This window comes from Microcaecilia unicolor, chromosome 12 (genome assembly GCF_901765095.1).
Source record: "Microcaecilia unicolor chromosome 12, aMicUni1.1, whole genome shotgun sequence".
NCBI classification, from domain to species: Eukaryota; Metazoa; Chordata; class Amphibia; order Gymnophiona; family Siphonopidae; genus Microcaecilia; species Microcaecilia unicolor.
This window is the reverse complement of record NC_044042.1, coordinates 20467274-20490009: the sequence shown is the minus strand read 5'-3', so window position 1 is coordinate 20490009 and position 22736 is coordinate 20467274. Positions and strand designations below refer to the sequence as shown.

General features: G+C 41.9%; 1 protein-coding gene across 1 annotated transcript in view; it reads right to left on the bottom strand.

The window, feature by feature from the left end:
* FKBP5 (FKBP prolyl isomerase 5) overlaps window positions 1-22736 on the bottom strand; it is a 95274-nt gene that overhangs the window by 51974 nt on the left and 20564 nt on the right. The window contains 1 exon segment of the mRNA XM_030221271.1: window positions 2253-2450. The gene's annotated coding sequence lies outside the window, so the exon portion shown is untranslated.

Here is a 22736-nt window from a genome sequence, read left to right as displayed (position 1 = left end):
CCCCCCATCAGCCCCAAGTGTAGTCATAAGCATATAAGCATTGCCATACGAGGACAGACCAAAGGTCCACTGAGCCCAACATACTGTTTCCAGCAATAGCAAGCTAGGTCACAAGTCCCTTCACTCTTCCCGTCCTCAACAGTCAATACTGGCATTACATCCTTATCAGTTGTTCTGTTTTCCATCTCCACTATTCATCTGCTAGTTTGAGCCATGTGTTTCCTGAACTCCTTCACTATACTCATAAGATTTCAAGCAGTGCTGGAGATTGGGCAATGAGCAGCTCAAACTCGCGCTCAAACTCGCTGAGTCATGTGGTGCCACAAGAAAAGAGAACAGCTGTTCCAAAGGTGGCACTGCCAACAAGCCTGATTAAACAACTAGGGAAAGAATTATCTTGAAAGGCTTGGAAGGACAGGATTATGAAGGCTAACTGATGAGGACTGAATGGTAGTGGCGTACCAAGGGGGGGGGGGCTGTCCGCTCCAGCGTGCCTGTTGGCCGAGTCCGCTTGTTCCCTCCCTGCTGCTCCCTCTGCGTGGAACAGGTTACTTCCTGTTCCGGGGCAGAGGGAGCAGCAGGGAACGAGCGGACTCGGAGCCAACAGGCACGTGGCACCCCCCCCCCCCCCCCCACAAGCAGGTAAAAATGCACGGGGGGGTAATTTCACAGGGGGGGGGGCACATCGGCGATCCGCCTCGGGTGTCAGCCAGCCTAGGAACGCCACTGCTGAATGGGGATGTCGTTGAAGGACAGAGTGCTGGTAAGAGTAGCTGAGGAACAGGATAAAGAATGCATAGGAAGAGATGGACTTGGGGAAAGAGAGTGTGTGTGTTGGGGAGGGGAAGAACTATTTTAGTTACTCAATTCATAATATGCCTGAGAAGCCAGGCCAACCACATTGGAAGGCAGTTGTGTAATTGAAGATGGATTCCACCCCCCCCCCCCCCCCCCCCCCAAAAACAAACCCCATGTGTCCACTTTTTCTGGCAATGATTTTAGCTCTCACACAAAGGTTTTTTGGTTGTTTGTTTGTTTTTTTTGCCAACATGGCCCCTGTTAGAAAAAAAAAAGTGAAGATAATCACTGATCTATGGTATTCATAAAAACTTCAGTGAAACTTATTTATTTATTGCATTTGTATCCCACATTTTCCCACCTCTTTGTAGACTCAGGTTTATTAATCCATCATTTTCAATTAAATTACTATAAAGTAGTACCTTTGATACAAACAAAATTTAAATAAGTAGCTCATAATATCTTTGTCTGGACTACATATATTTGTTATTAGCGGGTGATAACTGTGCTTCCTTCAATAGGTCAGTACAGAATAAGCTACAAATGCTGCTGCTTGAATACATAAGTAAATTACAGGTTGCATTACAATAGAGATAGGGTGGTGATTTGTTTTCAAAGCTGTAAAGATTGGTAAAGAAAGAATAGAAAGAGATGGAGTCATGTGTTTATAAGAAAATTGAGGGAGCCAAACAGAGGAATTTTTAGCTATTGAAAGACTGAGTGGTAATGGGGGAAGAAATAAGTATAAGGGGGGAAGAGGGGTTGGTGGTTGAGAGGCTAGGATAGGGGAGGGCAGACTTATACGGGGTCTGTGCCAGAGCCAGTGGTGGGAGGCGGGGCTAGTGGTTGGGAGGCGGAGATAGTGCTGGGCAGACTTATACAGTCTGTGCCAGAGCCGGTGGTGGGAGGCGGGACTGGTGGTTGGGAGGCGGGGATAGTGCTGGGCAGACTTATACGGTCTGTGCCAGAACTGGTGGTGGGAGGCGGGGCTAGTGGTTGGGAGGCAGGAAATACTGCTGGACAGACTTATACGGTCTGTGCCCTGAAAATGACAGGTACAAATCAAGGTAAGGTATACACACATGAGTTTATCGTGGGCAGACTGGATGGACAGTGCAGGTCTTTTTCTGCCGTCATCTACTATGTTACTATGTTACATCCCTGTTTCAGAGTGTCTGATCATCTTAATGTTGAATGTCTTATGCCAAGATTATATCATCATATTTATATGAATGTTCTACTAAGCTATTTTAAAAGAGTATGTTACTGATGCTGTATCATAACCATTATTGCTATAACTAAAATTTGCCTATTTCCAAGTTAACCTCACTGTTCTAATTGTAATTTACACAGACAGTCATTTTTATTATTATACTATATTATATTATAGCTGCATACTACCTTGGGTGAATTTCTTCGTACAAGCAATTAATAAATCTTAATAAATGTCTTACACTCTTGGGTAGTTTTGAAGTTCTCTTTTAGTATCCTAATCATGAGGTCATTGATGCAGTAGTCTGGTCTAGAAAAATATTCCCCCACAGGAGTGTCAAATTGCTCTTCTTTGTGATGTTATCTTGTGCTTATGGAGGTTTATTCTTGTCTTTAAATTCCAACCTGATTCACTGACACGCCATTCCTTTTCACAGGATCTGCAATGGATAATGCACACTACATTAATAGAGAAGCATGAACGAGATCCACTTATACTGAAGATTTTTCTCATGTGAACAACACTGGCCCAATCATTAGGCAGGACTAGGCAATGCCTAGGGCAGAAGCTTCTGGAAGGCACCAAGAAGCAGCTACAGTCAAAACAATAGATTCTGATAGACACACAAACAAATAAATAAATAAATAAATAGGATGAACTTTTACTAGCAGGACGAGTGGCCAGTTTTCAAATATCCTGTTTACCCTGCTTATTCTGTGACTGGAGGCTTTGAGATTATGGTGGGGGGAGGAGGAAGAGTGGGCGCAAGGCTGAAAGTTTGACTGGGATATGTAATACTCTTGCACCGGCCCTGCATGTAGACAATGACAGGGTTCTGCAAAATCTGCCGGTATAGTTTCCAAGTGGAATTTTGGAGGATTCTGTGTTTGAACTACTAATGAGAGAAGGCTAAACTTGTCAAAGTCCCATTTTAAAAGAGTAGTTGTGTTTGGGAGTTTTGATTCAGTGCAAAAAAGTTCATGCATCTATAGTAAACAAAAAATTTTTAAAAACTGTAAACAGTCAAGGGTGAAATGCTGCTGTGCACCAACTGATGTCTGATTATCTCAAAGCAGAGACATATGTGATTAAAATTGGTGGCCAGAGACAGCAGGATGCTTTGGAACATAGCAAAAGCATAATCACTGGGGGGGGGGGGGGGGGGGGAAAGAAAGAAAGTAATGCTTCTATACGGGTCATTGGTGAGACTTCATCTCTGAAAAAATATAGAGACCACCTTGGTTTTCAGGATATCCACAATGAATATGCATGAGATGATTTGCATTCCAAGGCAACAGTGCATGCAAATCTCTCTCATGCATATTCATTGTGGACACCCTGAAAATCCAACTGGCCAGGTGATCCCTGAGGACTGGGTTGAAAACCACCGATATAGATAATGTGATGGCAGACAAAAGAAAGGCTACTGATATGGCATCCCTAAATAAATGTTCTGTAATATCTGAGGAACAATTTGGCAGTTTTGCAACTAATTCTCCCATCCCATATCATCACTGTGCATGCTTTTATGTTGGTTGGTGTTTTATAAGATCCTATTTACTGTGTAAATCAGAATTTTACCCACAAAAATGTTTTTCAAAATTACCCACCATATGCATATTGCTTCTCTAACATCATAACACAAATACCAATAAGTATATGCTCAAAAAAAGCATCAAGCAAAAGATTGTTCACGTTTCTTCCTGAATGATATAAAGCTAAAGAAAAACCACCAAATGCAGTATAATGTAGAATGATTTAGACCACCCAGGAAGCTGCCTACACCCTCACTGACTGCACCTTTAGTGCCAATTGTGCATCCTTATTCGGCAACAAGCATGCTGAGCCAACAAGCTAGCAAAGACTCGGAAGCCACCTGTCCCTTTTTAGGACCACTGTGTAAAACAAAGATGGCCCAATTTCTGAAAGGCATTAGACAATGCAAGTCAGCATACCAGAACTTTGTGAACATCCAGCACATGAAACACTCTGCACCTATCACTGCCCCTTTTAGAGAAAGCCAGAAAACACACTTCCTGATTCACAAAGAATGGCAATACGATAGTCACTGTTCTTAATGAATTGACTTTGCTGAGAAGGAATGATGCTCTGTCTTGCAGAGATCTTTGACACCCACCTGGCTGGACAGCCACAAGGAGAACAACCTTCAGAGATGGTCAGTAAGGGATGGCCTTCCTGAGTGACTTAGTGGACCCGCCAACGGCTTTAGAATCAACGTCAGGTCCCATTAAGGAACCACCAGCCTACAGGGTGGACACAGCTGTCTGGCTCCCTTTAGGGATGCACAATGTCTAAAAACCACAACCTCGTTCTCAATAACACACTAGGGTCACAGCCTGCATTTTTACAGAACTGAGGAAAAGTCTTCATTTGAACCCCTCCTGCAGAAAGGTCAAAATAGAAGGCATGTCCACCTGATATGCCACTGACTTTTGCCCACCAGGCCCTAACATACAACAAAATGTAGATACCATCCATGCCTTTGGATATTACCGCAGAAGAATAAACTTTCCTTGTAAACTTGAGACCTAGAGTAACTGACTGGTTGAATAGTAGGAGACAAAGGATAGTGGTAAACGGAGCTTGCTCTGAAGGATGTCGTCAGTGGAGTACTGCAGGGATCGGTCCTAGGGCTGGCTCTTTTTAACATCTTTGCGAGCAATATTGCGGAAGGGCTTTCTGGTAAGGTTGGTCTCTTTGCGGATGATACCAAACTCTGCGACAGGGTGGACACCCTAGAGGGCGTGAATGACATGAGGAAGGACCTAGCGAAGCTGGAGGAATGGACTGATATTTGGCAACTGTTTAATCCCAAAAAAATGCAGGGTCAAGTACTTGGGTCGCAAGAATCTGATGGGACGGTATAGTATAGGGGGTGAAGTGCTTCAGTGTACGAAGGAAGAGCAAGACTTGGGGGTGATTGTGTCTGATTACCTTAAAGCTTCCAAATAGGTAGAAAAAGCAATGGTCAAAGCCAGAAGCATGCTTGGGTGCATAAAGAGAGGCAAGACCAGCAGGAAAAAGGAGATGATAGTGCCGTTGTATAAGTCTCTAGTGAGGCCCCATTTGGAGTTCTGTGTGAAGTTCTGGAGACTGCACTTACAGAAAGATATAAACAGGTTGGAGTCGGTCCAGAGGGTGGCTACAAAATTAGTAAGCGGTCTTGAATGCAAAAATTATAGGGACAGGCTTATGAACCTCAACATGTATACGCTGGAAGAGAGGAGGGAGAAAGGAGACATGATAGAGACGTTTAAATATCTCAAGGGCACTTATGTACAGGAAGAGAGACTTTTTCAAATGAAGGAGAACTTTGGAATGAGGGGGCATATGACAAAGTTAAGAGGGAATAGGCTTAGGAGTAATCTATTTCACAGTAAGGGTGGTGGAGGTGTGGAACAGCCTCCCGGTATAGGTTGTGGAGTTGAGAACTGTTCCAGAATTTAAAAAGGCATGGGATAAACATGTGGAATCGCTTAGGAAAAGGAAGAGTTAGGGGTTACAGAGGATGGGCAGACTGGATGGGTCATATGGCCTTTATCTGCCATCATGTTTCTATGTTTCTAACTTATGCTTTTCAAGGGCCAGACCATAAGCCAGAAGAAATCTGAATCTTTTATGATAATCGGTCCTTGCTTCAGTATTCCAGGCCCTTAGGAAACTAGAGTGGTTCTTCTACCAGGAAATTTATGAGATTAACATACCACAGATGCCAAGGCCAATTCAGTGCCACCAATATCATTAGAAAGGGCTGTCTCACAAAACTATGCAACATGTGCAGCCATGATGGAAATGCATAAATCAGCTTGTCCTGCGGCCATTTTCAGAATAAATGTATTGATGCCCTAGAACCTATAGTGTTCCACTGAGACACGAGACTGGGACCTGCCAATATTCAACGATTCACCAGAAACTGGAAAGCCCAGTCCCCAGTTCTCACTTGCCTGGGCCCAGAGTATCCTGACTGAGGAAATCCATTTGCACGTTGTGTGCCTGAAATGTATGCCACTGAGAGGACTACTCGATGCTCTCTGCCACTGAAACAGAGGGGTATTTTATGTGGCTACATTCCTGGTTTCCCCATACCACTGTTTTCTCTAACCAAACGTGGAAGGCTAATAGCACCATCATATCTCAGGCCTCCGATCTGTTGATAGACAGAGGCCTCCTGTCACCTCTAGGTTCTCTGAGGCACTTGGCTTTGACAATGCACTCCCCAACCAAGATTCCCATTAGAACATTAAAGGCACCTGACAGTTTAGGTAGTGCCGCTGTTGGGATGAAACCAGAGAAAAATGAAGGCAGATAACGACCCCCATATGGCCTATCCAGACTGCCCATCCATGCCTTCTATCATCTCTATACAGTTTGCCCATCCATGCCAGACCCTGGATTCTGAAGTCCTTCTAGATTTGATGTGTAGTAATTTTGATTCATTAGGAAGGGAAACTTGGAAGCAGTGTAGCAGCTATCAGCATATATCCCTTTTAAAATCTGAAATGAAGATTTTTGCCAAATATTGGCTAACAAATTTGAGGAAATGTGGTCTGTGTTGGTGCATTCTGATTGGACAGGATATATGAGAAGCAGAAAAACTGCCAATATGCATAGGGTTATAAGTATCACACTTGCTGTGTAGCAAAAGATGGGGATTGCAGTTTGTGGCTTTAGATGCAGAAAAAGCCTATTGAAAAAGCAGGTCTAGGAGAAATATTTTAAAAATGGGATTGAGCCTTATAAGCAAAGCTCAGGGCACAGGTAGCAGTAAATGGCTGCTAATCTATGTAATTATATCTGTATAGAGGTACTTAATTTTTGCTCTGTCAATAGAGCCTTTGGCATGAAGAGTTCATAATAATGCAGGGATACAGGGGGTGAAGGTGAACGGGCTTCCTCAAAAGTTCTCACTCTATGCAGATAATACAATGATTTTTCTGAGTGATCCTGAGACTTTCAGTTCCATCTTTATTGGAAGAGTTTCAGCAGTTCTTGGAAGCGTTTGGGTTCAAGGACAATACAGAAGAGACAGAAGACTCACTTGCTGAGGGACAGAGGTTGCCCCTCTCCCATTTAAAACCGTTAAGGAGATTGTGTTCTTGGGGGGTGGGGTCAACATCTCAGCCAAGGTGTGGCTCTTTCAGCTTATCCCTCCAATGGCACACTGTATGAGATATATTTGGGGTGGGGGGGGGGGGGGGAGACTGACAGCAAGTTGGATGGATAAGATTGCGGCACTAATGATTAATAGAATTTCTGAAGGTAGAGCAGAGAATGAGTATCTTCAGGAAGAAACAGTCAATGATTAGTTGGAGAAGACTGGCAGATTCTGTTGAAGAAGGAAGTTTAGGATGCCTGAAGCAATCTCTCTATTGTAAAGCAGTGGTGTTTGGAGCAATTAATATTTCATTATGTGAGGTTCAGTTGATTTGGAAAGGAGGTTTATGGCAACCAGATGAACATTTGAGTTAGTAGAAGGGGGAGGGGAGAAGACATGTAAATCATGTTGTCCTGCAGCCTATTATACAGTCTGGAAAGCAGTCCAGAAAAAAAAGCTGGAAGGTAGATTTTCTGCTCTTCACATTGGACCCTTCAAGGTGCTGAGAGAGGAGTGGTGAAGCAAAGGAACTGAACAACCCTCTAGATATGGTACAAAGAGGTTTACATGTGTCCTTGCAGCAATTAGAAGGAAAAGGAAGCAGTAGTGTTGTTCCCTTTCAGGCTCATTTTCGAAAGAGAAGGATGCCCATCTTTCGACACAAATCGGAAGATGGGTGTCCTCCTCACAGGGTCGTCCAAATCGGTATAATCAAAAGCCGATTTTGGGCATCCCCAACTGCTTTCCGTCACAGGGATGGCCAAAGTTCAAAGGGGCCTATCGGATGCATAGCGAAGGCGGGACTTGGGCGTGCCTAACACATGGACATCCTCGACCCATAATGGAAAAAATAAGGTTGTCCCTGCCAAGCCCTTGGACGACGTTACTTGGTCCTGTTTTTCTTACGACTTAAGCCACAAAAAGGTGCCCAAAATGACCAGATGACCACCGGAGAGATTGGGGATCACCTCCCCTTACACCCCCCAATGGTCACTAACCCCCTCCTCCCACCCTAAAAAAAAAAAAATCTTTCAAAATATTTTTTGCCAGCCTCAGATGTCATACTCAGGTCCGTGGCAGCAGTATGCAGGTCCCTGGAACAGTTTTAGTGGGTGCAGTGCACTTCAGGCAGGTGGACCCAGGCCCATCCCCCCACCTTTTATGTTTGTGGAGGAAACAGCGAGCTCTCCAAAACCCACCACAAACCCACTGTACCCACATCTAGGTGCCCCCCTTCACCCGTAAGAGCTATGGTAGTTGTGTACAGTTGTGGGTAGTGGGTTTTGGAGGGCTCAGCACACAAAGTAAGGGAGCTATGTTCCTGGGAGAAATTTATGAAGTCCACTGCAGTGCCCCCTAGGGTGCCCGGTTGGTGTCCTGGCATGTCAGGGGGACCAGAGCACTAGAAATGCTGGCTCCTCCCATGACCAAAGGGCTTGCATTTCGTCGTTTCTGAGATGGGCGTCCCCGACCGTATTATTGAAACGAAAGATGGACGTCCATCTTTTTCGATAATACAGGTTTCCCCATCCCTCCATCGGGACGTTTTGTGAGGATGTCCTCAACAAAACTTGGGCATCCCTTTCCATTATGCCCCTCTGTGATATTTGGGGAGAACTGGAAGATCATTAGTGGGGAGGTGAATGAGCTGGAGGAGCTTCAAAGTGTTGAGAAATATATATATTAGGAAAACTACACCAAATGTGAAGGCCTGGAACTTTGCTTGACTAGCCATTTGGGGAAGGAGCATGCTCAGATGCACAAGTATGGACAGAGAGGTTCAGTTCCTACCACCTGTAGGCATGCCCAAATTATTTACAGTCCTCCTCATAGTTAAGGAGGATGGTTGGCAGGGTTTTAGAGGGTTTGTGGAGAGAGAAGTGCCTTCCTTCACCTGTGGTGGGATAGTAAATGATTCAAAGATTCTGGATGGGGGTGCTGTACCCCCCCCCCCAAAAAAAAAAAAAAAATATATATATATATATATATATATATATATATATATATTGTGGGTACTGAATGTGTGGGGGTTCCTCAACTCTGTCTGTTGGGGATTGAGCAAGAACTTTCAAATGGCCAGGATCTAGAAGAAGGGGTGGGGGTGGTTAAATAGGTCTGTTCCTATCGATTGCAAGAATGATAATGGCAAGGGCTTAGGAAACGTGAAGAGGACCCAAATGTGATGGAATGGTATGTGAAAGCTAGTGAGATAATGTGCTCTGATAAAGCTGAGATGTATGTTGAAGGGAAGAACTGGGACCTCTTTGGCATTATATTTGCTCCCACTGAGATTAAAGAGAATGGGATTAGGTTTGGACTAGCCTAGTCAAAAGGAAACAAAGCATGCACACACCCTTGTTTTTGTTTTGCTGTTATGATCGGCTTAATTCTGCAATGTTATAGAGTTGTGGTATAATGGTGATTACACTGTGCAGTTATCTTGAAGCTTATATGGTGCCATTCTGTTGTATACAAAGAAAAAAAGGTATCTTTCTATAGGCAGAAAACATAAAAGAAAAATGTTTTTGAAGTATCATATACATGCAAAAAAAAAGTAATGATCCTCTCCATTCTACAATACTAAAATCTATTTCCATGGAAACTAATTGTGATGTCACCTGCAAAGAATTACAAAATGCGCTATAAAGAGCCAGACCACCAATTTTCCCACAGGCCCAACACAGAAAAAGAACCACCTTATTGAAAACTATGAAAAATAACTCCTTCCAGACAAATGGAAAAAAGTTACATGGAAAATTTACATCTCATTTTTGTTATAGTGCTCAGTGTTCTGCTGCCATCCACAATCTGTTCAATGTGAAATCCATTTTAACAATGAATGCAAGAATACCTAAAGAAAGTCTCATTGTCAAAAATTAAATTATGGTAGGTTTTCAATTTTAGATTTTTATCATTGATATCTTGCATATTGATAAGCACTACCATTGAATGACAATGTTCAAGTGGCATCTGACAATTTTCTCAAGAAATTTTTTTCATCTTAACATCCTTACTTTCTGAAAGGTGATACCTAATTTCAATGCATTGAATAAAAACAGATCCATAACCAGGAGGTCATTTATACTCTCCATGAAAAGAAAATTGAGACATTTGACTACAATATTAGATGTAAAGGAATAGATTTCATTTACAGAAAATCTTTATAGGACATGAAAACTATACTGGAGGAAAAGACATGAATATAACAATTAGATAGCATGATAAATGATTTTTAATGGGTTTGATACAGAACTTTGATTTGGTAATCAAGACTTGATAAATTGTCCCCAAGTTGTTCCTTGTCCTCTTTCTCAGTTTTGCCTTTGAATTATGCCAGCCATGGTGCAGAGACAAATTAAAATTGTGTACATATGCATACCCTTATTTAAAAGAAAAAAGATCCTAAGATTTTGACTATTTAATAAAATTGTCCACAACTCAAAAAATGCTTCTTGGAGAGATTCTGACAATACAGTATTTTAAGAAAAGCTTTGTGTTCCCTACATAAACTCTCAGTTTAATCCAATAATCTGAGCTAAAAATGTGACCCACATCAGCCATAAAAATAAAAAAAAATTTAAAAATGCCGATTTTGAAAATGACAGTTCAAAATTATATCTATGTATACAATGCACTTGGAGAACCTAGGGGGTGTCTGCTGGAGTGTGGGATGCACAATTGGCAAGGGACAGACACGTGTCAGTTGGAATCAAAGAGCTGCATTGCATGATCAAATGTGCTGTGCAGGCTGTGGATCCACAGCACTACCAGACTGTGGAAACAGAAGAACCTTGGGGGGGGGGGGGGGGGGGGGGGGGGGGGGCAAAGGATAGATAGGCAGATGCTCAAAACTCTGGTGCTGTAATAGAAAGTGCCAAAAAAGACCACAACAGTACATCAAAGGGACTCCCTAATGCTCAATGCTAATGACATGCAAATTTAGGCACAGTGTCTGCATTGAGCATTAGGGAGTTCGGCAGGAGGACAGTGTCTGTTGCATGCACCGAAGAGCTCGTCAGCGTTAGCCCAGAACACCAGAGAGGGAGGAGGAAGAGGTGCCAGTTTTGAAAATTACACAAAAAGGCAGGCCTTTCTTGCATGTTCTCTTACAAAAGCTTCAAGCTGCATAAATAAGAACAAGTGAGCAGACATAATAATGTTTTAATGCTGCATTTTTTTCAATGGAAACAGAAGAATTCAGTAGTCTGCTCGAGTAAACACATGCATCAGGAATATGCTCGTCACTGAACTGCAGGCTTCAACAACTGTTCAAGTATTTTTCAACGGCTCTTTGGTCATCCGCGGTTTGCTCCTACCACTGCTTTCAATCCTCTCCATATTGGCCACCAGCAGCACCAATCTTCCTATTCATGGCTCAGTACAACCCTGCTGCCAGCTTTGAGCTGGCATAGGGTTTGCTGTGGGAGGCACATCCTTTGTTTGGCATGCTGCCCGCTGAGCATTGGGGAGGAATATAGAATTACCTCTTTAGCATGCATTTGCATGCTCACTGTGCTCAGAGTCAGCAAACTCATTGGTTCTGAGCATTCAGTGCTAGCCAGGCACTAATGGCCTCTAGCGCCGCATTTGCTTCTGAGCATTTGGGGGGGGGGGGGGGGAGAGAAAGAGTGAGTGCGCCAAGGGGGTGGGGAGTGAAGGGAAGACATCCTGGAATACAACTTGATGGTGGGAAAAGTAATGGAGACACAGCTACAGGCAAGGTGGTTTGATAACAGAAGACAGCATGATGTCACAAGGCTGAAGCTGGTCTCCACCCACAGAGGTTTAAATTCTCCCCAATGCAGTTGCTGCCATCTTGGTAAACCCAAAACAATGACATGCATAGGGTATCAAGCTCCACCTACTGGTATCATCCCACATAATAGGCCAGATAGGCTCATGCTGTCTCCTGTTAAACTTCCTTGGCTGTAGGAAAAGAGACTTATTACAGTCCAGTAGGTTGCAAGAACCAGAACGTGTTTTTTGTTTGTTTTTTTAACTAGAGAAAGCTCATGCCTAATCTTTGACTAGGTGATTAAAGAATTAGTCAGAAGGCATGCACTGGATATGATGTACCTGGATTTCTGCAAAGCCTTTGAAAAATTTCATCATAGGAGGCTTAACATAAACTGAGTTGCCTGGGGTGGGTTCGATGGTAGTAAACTGGATTATAAATAGGTTGACTGACAGATGACAGAAGAGTAGTACTAAATGGTATTTATTTCTGCAGGACCAGATGGATATTCTACTGCGTTTTACCATTTGCTGGAGCTGCAACTTGGTTCCCCATTTAGAGGCCTATTTTGTACAGGTTAGGTGCCTTTCCAGAAGATGTTAATATAGTGCTAATAATGCTTATACCAAAACTGGGCAAAAATCCTTATCACGTAGCTTCTTTATAGGCCCATCTCTTCAAATACTGAAGAAACTTCAAACAGCCCAAAATACAGCAGCCAGACTCATCTTCGGAAAACCAAAATACGAAAGTGCAAAACCCTTACGGGAGAAACTACACTGGCTACCACTCAAGGAACGCATCACTTTTAAAGTATGCGTCTTAGTCCACAAAATCATTCACGGTGAAGCCCCTGCATACATGTCCGACCTAATTGACCTGCCACCCAGAAACGCTAAAAGATCGTCCCGAACCTTCCTCAATCATTTCCCTAAGTGCAAAGGCATAAAATACAAAGCACTGCACGGATCGACTTTCACATACATGAGCACACAATACTGGAATACACTACCCCGCAGCCTGAAAATGACCTATGAACTGACCGACTTCCGCAAACTACTAAAGACTTATCTCTTCAAGAAAATCTACGGCAAGGATCAAAACACATAAAGCCCATACAATCTCATAGACACGCACCAATACACTCTCTGAACCTCTACTCCCGCGCTCTCACCACTCTTAAACCCTACCCACTGATAAAATTGTCAGACCTCCCTGTTCCCTCGATTATGTTTTGCCCCCCTCCCAACTCACCCCTGTTATATTCCACTGTTCGATCCCCTAAGAATATCCTGAACTTACTCTGTCTTATATAATTCTTCACAATGTAACCCATAATTGTACTGCAACCAACTGCACTTCCATCTTTTACAATGTATTGTAAGCCACACTGAGCCCGCAAATAGGTGGGAAAATGTGGGATACAAATGCAAATAAATAAATTAAATAAATAAATAAATGTAGATATGAAAAATACTAGCGAAAGTTTTGATACATTGCCAATTCAGATCAGGTGGGCTTTGTACAGAAGCGTCATGCTGTTTTTAATGTCAGGAAAAAATTCATAGCCTAGGAACATTGTATACATACAGCAGCAGAAGTGTTGGCTGTTAGTTGTGATGCTGAAAAGGCCTTTGATCTGGTTTGCTAGCTCTCTTTCAGGTACTAGATCATTTTGGTTTTTTGTAGTTATTTAGATGTGATTGAAGTGCTTTACCATGGGTCCCAAGCTGCAGCTCTTGCTAAGGGCTCATTTCTTCAGACTATTTCATCAAGCGTGGTACACAGCAGGGCTACCCACTTTTCCCCTCTTTTGTTTCTCCTTATTTTTGGAACCTCTTCTGAATACTGATATACATGGTGCTATGCGAGGCTAGACTGCAAAAAAAAAAAAAAAAATGTAGCCTTTGAAGATGATACTTTTCTAATGTTAATGTAGCCAAGGACATCTTCACCAGCTTTACTTGAGGTCTGACATGTTTGGGGCCTTGGCAGGATTTAAGTTAAGCTTTCACAAAACCAGAACGATACCAATTAAATTTACCTCCAGACTAACTGCAAAATGCAAGCTTCTAATTTCAGTTGGTGGGTGGGGGGAAGAGGGCTGTACTTGCTATTTAGGAATTCAATTACCTAGGTCTATGACACAGTTATGTGAAGTGACTATAAAGCCTCCATTAACATTGACTAGAACCTCAGTACATAACTGGGCCAAGGTAAAATTATGCCTTACCTGATAATTTTCTTTCCTTTAGTCACAGCAGATGAATCCAGAAACTTGTGGTGAGTTATGTCCATCTACCAGCAGATGGAGATATAGATATCTAAACTGAAGCCAGCGATACCAGACGGCCAGCTCCTCAGTCAGTATGTCACATCACAAAGCAGAACCAGGCGTAAACAACCCAGAAACCTTCCTCAACAACAAACCATAGCAAATTAAACAGGAGTGGAAAGGTAGTCCCACTCAAGTCGAACTCAGAAAAGGCAGCACTTACAATGCCTTGTCTTCCATTTTGCTTTGTATTGTTTTGTAGTCTTTTTTATTATTTCCAAACAAAAAAAATTTCCGATCTGACGAAGGGCAACCTTCGAAAGCTAATCAAGAAATGTATTAAGTTATGTCCAATAAAAAAAAGTATCATCTTATTTTCTTTTCCATGTTTTATTTTGTTTGATTTCTATTGACAACAAACAAAACAAAAAACCAAACAACCTTGCCTGGAAAGGAAAACAAGCCACAGAGATCCCGTAACCAAACTATACAGTAAAAGAATTGCTGCAAGGGAGGGATCCTGGATTTATCTGCTACGACTAAAGGAAAGAAAATTATCAGGTAAGGCACAATTTTACTTTCCTTAGCCTCTACAGCAAATGAATCCAGAAACTGAAGGGATGTATCAAAGCAATCCCTAAAGAGGGAGGGGAAACCACTCCCAGAGACAAAACCGCTGCTACAAAAGAAGAATCCAGAGCCAGTGGTTGGAGGCAGGGATAGTGCTGGGCAGACTTATACGGTCTGTGCCAGAGCTGGTGGTGGGAGGCGGGGTTGGTGGTTGTGAGGCGGAGATAGGGCTGGACAGACTTATACGGTCTGTGCCCTGAAGAGGACAGTACAAATAAAAAAAAGTAGCACATATGAATTTATCTTCTTGGGCAGACTGGATGGACCGTGCAGGTCTTTTTCTGCTGTCATCTACTATGTTACTATGTTACCTCAAAAGCAAGCTTCAAAGAAACCTCCAGACGCTACCCCTACCTCCAACGGAAGGATAGTTTTTTTGGTAACTGCCATCACCAAGGCGTCTACTTTAGGAAGGGCAAACTTGTCCACCTGATCTGCACCAACTGGATAAAGGTGAGACATTGCCTTCGCCACCTTCAAGCTCCCATCAGGGTCGGACCACTGTGCAGTAAAGCTCTTGAATGGCCTCATGAATGCCCTAGATGGCTTCCTTATGCTAGCCACCTTCAGATTCACCGTGGGGGCCACTGCAACTTTTTGTTTTGTTTTTTAAGTTGGTGAGGAAGGCTACAGCTCAGGCCAAATGGAACAGCAAGAAACAATTGGAAGGAGGGGGACCATGGGGTGAGGCAGGGATCTGGACCAGCAGGTATGCCCCCAAGGATAGCTGTGCTTGACCAATCACCCCCATGCTCAAAACTGGCCTAGGAACTGCCCCCACAATAAAGAATCCTGGAGCTGGTGAGAAGCCATCCATCACCTTCTGGAGATAGAGCTATATTGACTGATTGAGGGGATGGCCATATCACTGGCTTTAGTTTAGTAATCTATCTCCACCTGCTGTTACATGCACACAACCCACCACAAGTTTCTGGATTCATCTGCTGCAGAGGCTAAGAACTTGCCTTTATCCTTGATGGGTCGACTTGCCTTATAGAATGGTATTCTTGCCAAAGTAGCTATATGTATTTCAAATTACACCACCTCTTCGAAGACAAGATACTGTCAAAACAATGCAAGGTCTAGACGTTTCTGTGGAAGGGAAATAAGGCCCAATTTAAATTTCAAATGCTTGTCTAGTCTCCACGTAATGGAAGCCTTCCTCTCCCGGATCTTGATCTGTACTGTAAAGCATGTCGTTAACAAATTACCAACTGGTTAAAAATAAAAGACATATCAATACACTCCTATAATCATTACACTCCTTAGAGAAGCACTTGAAGATATGACAGATGAAGTAGATGAACTTTTTCTGCTTTGTAGTGAAAGAACTCCTCAAGTCTTAATTTTAAGGTCCTGAGGGCAGATTTGCCACCCTTGCGTTAACCAAGATGGGCAGAAGCTTGGACTAGAGATTTGGGAGTACTCACCTCAGAAAATATTTTGCAAGGTCTAATTTATAAATCTTTAGTAAAATTAACCTTTATGGTTTAATGGGAACAATGAACGTTTATAGGGCTTAAATAACCACCAAAACAAGCATATTTGATGGGGATTGCTCATACAAACAACTGTTTTGAAATGTGGTGCACAGGTCACAAACCTTGGCCATATGTTCTGGTCATGTGTGGTAAAAGAGAAATTAGGTTTTACCTGCTAATTTGCTTTCCTTTAGTCCCTCCCTCCCGACTGCTCCATAATATGACTGATGGGTTGTGCATGCCTTCCAGCAGGTGGAGACTGAGAATTCTGTCTCTCATGAGAGCCCTGGTTAGCTAGAGATTGTTATGCTCATACTGAAACTAAATAGGAGAGAGAAATAGCAAGAATAAAGCCTGTGCAACCGGCAAACTTGAACAGCCACCATAGAACACTAAATACCTATCCCCAATAGGGAGCAACTTTGAATGTGTGCCCAAAAAATTAGGCATTTTAAAAAAATATTACAAATAGATCACAAATGCCTGAAGCAGCTCTACTTGAAAATGACAAAAATCTGAACGGCCCAAAACTAACAAACTGGGAAAAAACCCCAAAGAGTACAGATTCTCCTAATAGTGGGAGGGGTCTGGGCTGGTCCAGGGGGACTAAAGGAACACAAATTAGCATGCAAGATCTAATTTCTCCTTCCTTATTATCCCTCCGGACCGGCCCAGAATATGACTGATGGGAAGTAACAAAGCAGTGAACTTAAGGGAGGGACCCCCCAACAATCCCGCGGTAAGCACTGTCACACCAAAAATTGCACCTTGCAGACACTGTACATCAAGTCCGTAATGCTTGGGAAAAGAATGTAAGGTAGACCACGTTGCCGCCTTCCAGATTTCCAACGGAGGCACCAAAAATCGCTCTGCCCAGGATGCAGGATGTCCCCTTGTAGAGTGTGTCTTTTCACCTTCTGGGAGCTGTTTATGAGAAAGAAGATAAGTGGAGGAAATCATCTTCTTAAGCCACCTAGAGATGGTAGGTTTAAAAGAAGGCAGTCTTTAACGGAAGCCTCCAAGAAGCAGGAAGAGACAATCTGAAACTCCTCTGTGGTTTTCAAATATTGCTTGAGAACTTGTTTAACATCCAGTTTACGCAAACGCCGTTGTTCTTCCGATCCTGAAGAAGAGCCAAGCACTGGTTAGACCACTGCCTGGTTCAGAAGAAATCGCAACAACACCTTAGGAAGGAATGAAGAACAGGGTGTAAAACCACCAGTTCTTTAGAAAACTCCAGAAATGGAGACCTTCAGGAAAAAGCCTGCAATTCTGATATGCACCTGACTGAGGCCAAGGCAACCAAAAATACCATCTTAAGAGTCAAATCTTTAAGTGAGCAAGCTGACAATGGCTCAAAAGGAGGCCTAGTAAGAACTACTAAATTGAGATCCCAAGCCGGGAACATGGATCTAGGAGAAGGACAGATAAGACCTCCAAAAATGATGTATACTCTTCCTTATTACCTATTCTATTGGCTATGTCCATCTTATTGGAATGGAGAAACATACTGTATATTATGCAATGGTATACGCCACCATGGTGCTACCGTGCCATAAGGCTGACCGGACCATCCCCTGCAATGAAAAACATTTCAAAAGATTTGGGATCCTGTCTTGATGGCTATGACCCATTGTGCTCGTAGCAGGATTCTAAAACGCTGACAACTCGCTCTCATTCACACTACTGTATTGTTTTGGACTTGGACAAGAAACTACCAAAGTCTGGAGCTAGTCATTTGGATACAGGGGCGAGGAAGGGGAAAATTATACAAAACTGTTTAATCAGTGGTTGCCTGACTTGGAATTTTATATAGTGTTTGCTGTTTAGTGTTTTCTTCCTGATTGGATAGCCATTTGTTTCCTTTTCAATAAAGATTATTTTTATAAATGGCATCTGTTTGGAAGAAAGGCGAGTAGATGAGTACCTCAAAGGTTTGAACTGTGGTCAGTTCTATTCAATAGCTTTGTGAAGGGCCTCTGCCAAGTACTTGTACCTGGACTGGCCACTGCTGGAAAGAGAATACTTAGTTTGATGGACCTTTGGTCTAATGAAGTAGAGCAACTCTTATGTTATCTTTTAAAGGGAAAAACCTGCCTTATTGCAGATAACGTGAACATATGGTGGCCACTCTGGCAGCAGCAGGCAAACTGATCTACAAAAATTAGAAGTCTAGTCAAATGCTTGGCAATTATGTGAAAAAGTGCAGAGTGATGTACCTGAATACAGAGCTGCATGGGAATTGCAGGATTCCCGCAGGTATGGAAGAAGTTTCCATGGTATTCCCATGAGGATAGAAGAAGCTGTGGGATTTCCGGCAGGAGTGTAGTCAAAATCTATGACGACTCCAGAATGTGGCTTGGATTGCACTGAAAGAGACAACTAGAGCACCAGAATGAAGCTTGGAACATGTGGAAAGAAGAACTGGAGTGCCCGAATGAGGCTTGGAATGCCCAGAAAGGCAGCCTGAACACGAGACTCATTAGAAAACTCATTGGTTGAATAGTGAATACCATTCAAAAAAAAAAAACAACATTGGAGGCTGTTGGGGTTGGGAGGAAAGAGGGCTGTAAACAAGTAAATAATAGTATTGACTGCTACAGATAAGGGTGGGGATGGAGGAGATTAATTGTGGGGATGGGCGTGTTTAGCTTTGGAGGCTGTATCTTGTGAGAGATATAAAAAGGACAGAGTCAGTTCTGAGGAAAGCAATCAAAATGGTAAATATACACCCTAAAGTAGAAGAGGGACAGAGGAGATATGATACAGACCTTTAAATACCTGAAAGATACTACTGAACAAAGGAGAGAAAGCTCTAGAACTAGAAGATATGATATTAAGCTACGAGGACAAATGGCCGATTTCTTTTTCCCCAGAAAGGATGGTAGATGCCTGGAATGCCTTCCAAAAAGAGCCTCTGAAAATAAAAACAGTGCTGGAATTCAAAAAGTGGATCCCTAAAGGCAGGAGGAGGAAACCAAGTATAAAGCACTTTAGCTTAAAACAGTTGTGAAATGACTGTTGCACTGCTTACATTTCATTTCATTTGACTCCAGTTTACATGGGTCTTGGAAATGTATTGTTGTGCAACTCTTTCCCTCTTCTTTTGTATTATTTATTTGGATTTTGCTCACACCTTTTTCAGTAGTAGCTCAATTATTTTATTGAGCTCCGGTTAACTTTTCTCTTATTGTATACTGCCTTAATAGTCATTTGGAAGGCGATATAACAAATGTATAAACAAATAATAAAATTCTAAGAAACCATGAGGAAAGTAACCTGTACTGTGCAGCAGGTACAACCCTAATAATCTTACTGGGTAGACTGGATAGGTCATATTGGTCTTTATCTGCGGTTATTATGCAAGGAGGGTGATGATGGGGGGGGGGGGGGGGGAAGCACGCCTGGATCATGTTGGGAAAGGCAGGGGGAGGGGTCAGGCAAATGCTAGTGCCACTGCAAATGTTTTTTGTGCTTGATCTAGTGTTTAATGCCAGTATACCCTGAAAGGAATGTTTAATAATTGTGCCTCATTTGATTTTTTATTTCTTTTTCAGTGATGAAAAAAAAGTTTCTTGTTCAGACATTATTGTAAACAGCATGTGACATTGCTTTGTTAATAAAACTATACAGCAGTGCAGTATTACACATCTTGAAGAGAGGTCTTTAACAGCACTCTCCTCCAACAACTCCTCCCCCTGTTCTTTTGTTACTTGTTTCACCACTGCTGCATTTGTCTGGCTAATGCTGGGATAATCTGACAAGAAACAATCTCAGAAAAAGTACATTGTGCACAATATGGAGAGTGTTCTGTTCTGAAAAACAAATTGTTCTAGCAGTTTACAAACCACATTCTTGCGACTGAATCTGTAGGCTATTTTCAGATGTTCTTGTCTTTTGTCTTTTTGAGTTCCTAAAACTGATGGCTTTATAGAAGGCAATGTAGCAAGATCTCCATTTTCAAAACGCTACATCAAATTTTATTACCCAATTTACCTGGCACAAGGAGAGTGATTTTTTTTATTTTTTTTAATAGTGATCACAATATGTACTGTGTTTCACTTCAGACATACTGTATGGTGTACACCCTTTTGAACAGTATTTTACAATTTTGTTTCTTCTGCCTTTGTTTGCATTGCATTTCATGTCAATTGCAACGTATACCAAAGTAAAAGATAACATTTTGAAAAATGGAAAATAGTTTGTGTTAACTATGTTGCTAGCGAACAGAAGGCTGTTCTACAGAATCTGTTGTGAATACAGAGTACCTAACCTTTATGATATTCTAAGAACACAATAGCCACACTGGGTCAAACCAATGGTCCATCTAGCCCAGTATCCTGCTTCCAGCAGTGGCCAATCCAGGTCACAAGTACCTGGCAGAAACCCAATTGGTAGCAACATTCCATGCTACCAATTCCAGGGAAATCAGTGGCTTCCCCCATGTCCATTTCAATAACAGACTATGGACTTCTCCAGGAACTTGTCAAACTTTTTTTTTTTTTTTAACCCAGATACACTATTACCACATCCTCTGCAAATGAGTTCCAGAGCTTAACTATTTTGAGTGAAAAAATATGACCTCTCTGTAATCAGTGTGAAATACCTATATTAAAACAACTGCCCACAGCATATCTCTCTATATAAAAGGCAACCCCAACGTTCTGAAGCCTCCACGGAAGTTGAGGCGCCCGAGATATCCGGTGTGCTCTGGAGTGTTTGCACCGCCCTCGCGTCAAAACGTCATGACGTTGAGGGCGGAGCTATGACACTCGAGGCCCGAAACCGAAACGCCACAGCGAACTAACAAGGCAAGTAGCTCGGATGGACGGAGGGAGGGGGCCCCTTGCTAGCGCCCGTTTCACTGCCCTCAGAAACGGGCATTTTTTCCTAGTATTGTTATATGTATGACTCAATAATCATAGTAGTACATTTCAATATACCTTATGATTTTGATCATTATAACAAAGTTTTAGGAGCTAAGAAAATGTAAACTTTCTTTGCAGGAGTTTTTGTCCATTTGTTCCTGCCTGACTAGTATGTTCTTAAAAAGAGTGCACTTATAGTTTTTGAAGTAATACCTTTAACATCCTTTCTAGGTTACAAATACTCAACTTTGCCCTTCTCTTTCTATGGAGACAGGAGGAGAATTTTCAGACCAAAAAAGATATCTACAGGAGCTCTAGAAAGGCAAATAACCTTTGTCATCCAGTTACTAAATATGTATAATACCTTTAAGTTCTTTTCTTTCATAAGGTCATACTGTAAGGTAGGCTCTGTCTGCCATACATGGAAAAGTGCAACCTACTCACAGCTATGTTTTGAAGGACGTAACTGGAGATGAAGTGACATAGTTTGACACTGAATCATGAAATGTTCTCCTGGGAAACAATTATTTCAGTGCTATAATTTGGTGTTATCAGAGGACACTGGATTCATAATGCTGTGTTAGTCAAGGTTAAAAATCAAAGTATAGCTTTCCAGTAATATCTTTTATTCAGCTGCCTGAAACACTGGGTTATAGCACTACAGAATATCAAAGGTTCTCTTTCTTATTGCAAGTCTCAAATTTTAATGTACAGACACGTCCTCATCTCTTGCTTAACTATACAACAAACTTGCCTCGACTAACTAACCATCAAATTATCCCAACTGACTCTATACCACGTATCTTGATCCCATCATATATCTGCTCTTGGTCCCTCAGCTATATGGTAAGCTGTATTGCAGAAAATCTTTAGCATCATATCTATTTTAGGTGAATGCTCTAATGCATGCTTATTAGGTATATCATTAGTATTATGCTAACACTGTATTATATCTCTGGTATTTGAATTCCAGTGCTGTTAAATGTGTACATTTTTTATACTCTTTCACAGTAGTTCTATTATTAGGTTTCAATTTACTGTTTTCAAGTTTACCTCATTTATTGTATTTAAGTTTATTCTTGATTATTTTACTATTGTATTGCCATTAACAAATTATAAGTTTTATGTTAAACTGTATCTACTGTACACCAACTTGGGTGAATCTTTTCATAAAGATGGTTAATAAATCCCAATAAATAAAAACTTTGTCAGTAGTATAATACACAACACAAGAAAACAATAGTAGGGTTCCCATGGAGAACTTCTCTATGAGAATAAATAGAATCACAAATAAGAACTCCAACAGTAAAATAGACATACCAGCAAGTGAGGAAAGCCTTTGTAGCTACAGTTTTCCAAGGTGGGAACTAAAAGAGTCTAACAAGATTCAAGGAAAGGAAATCATCAAGAACAAATTTTATCCTATCCTCCGAGACCAGTGGGGTGTGCCAAATTACTTAATTGTCCCTTATGTTTATCCAAACTTTTGAAGATCCCGCTAACTTCAGTACCTAGTTCCTCTGTGCATATTAATACATTTGAATCTCCTTCTTTCATAAGACTCTCCTTAATAAGTAAAAGGCTCTTTAATGCAGTTGTTCCTCAAAAATGGAACTCTCT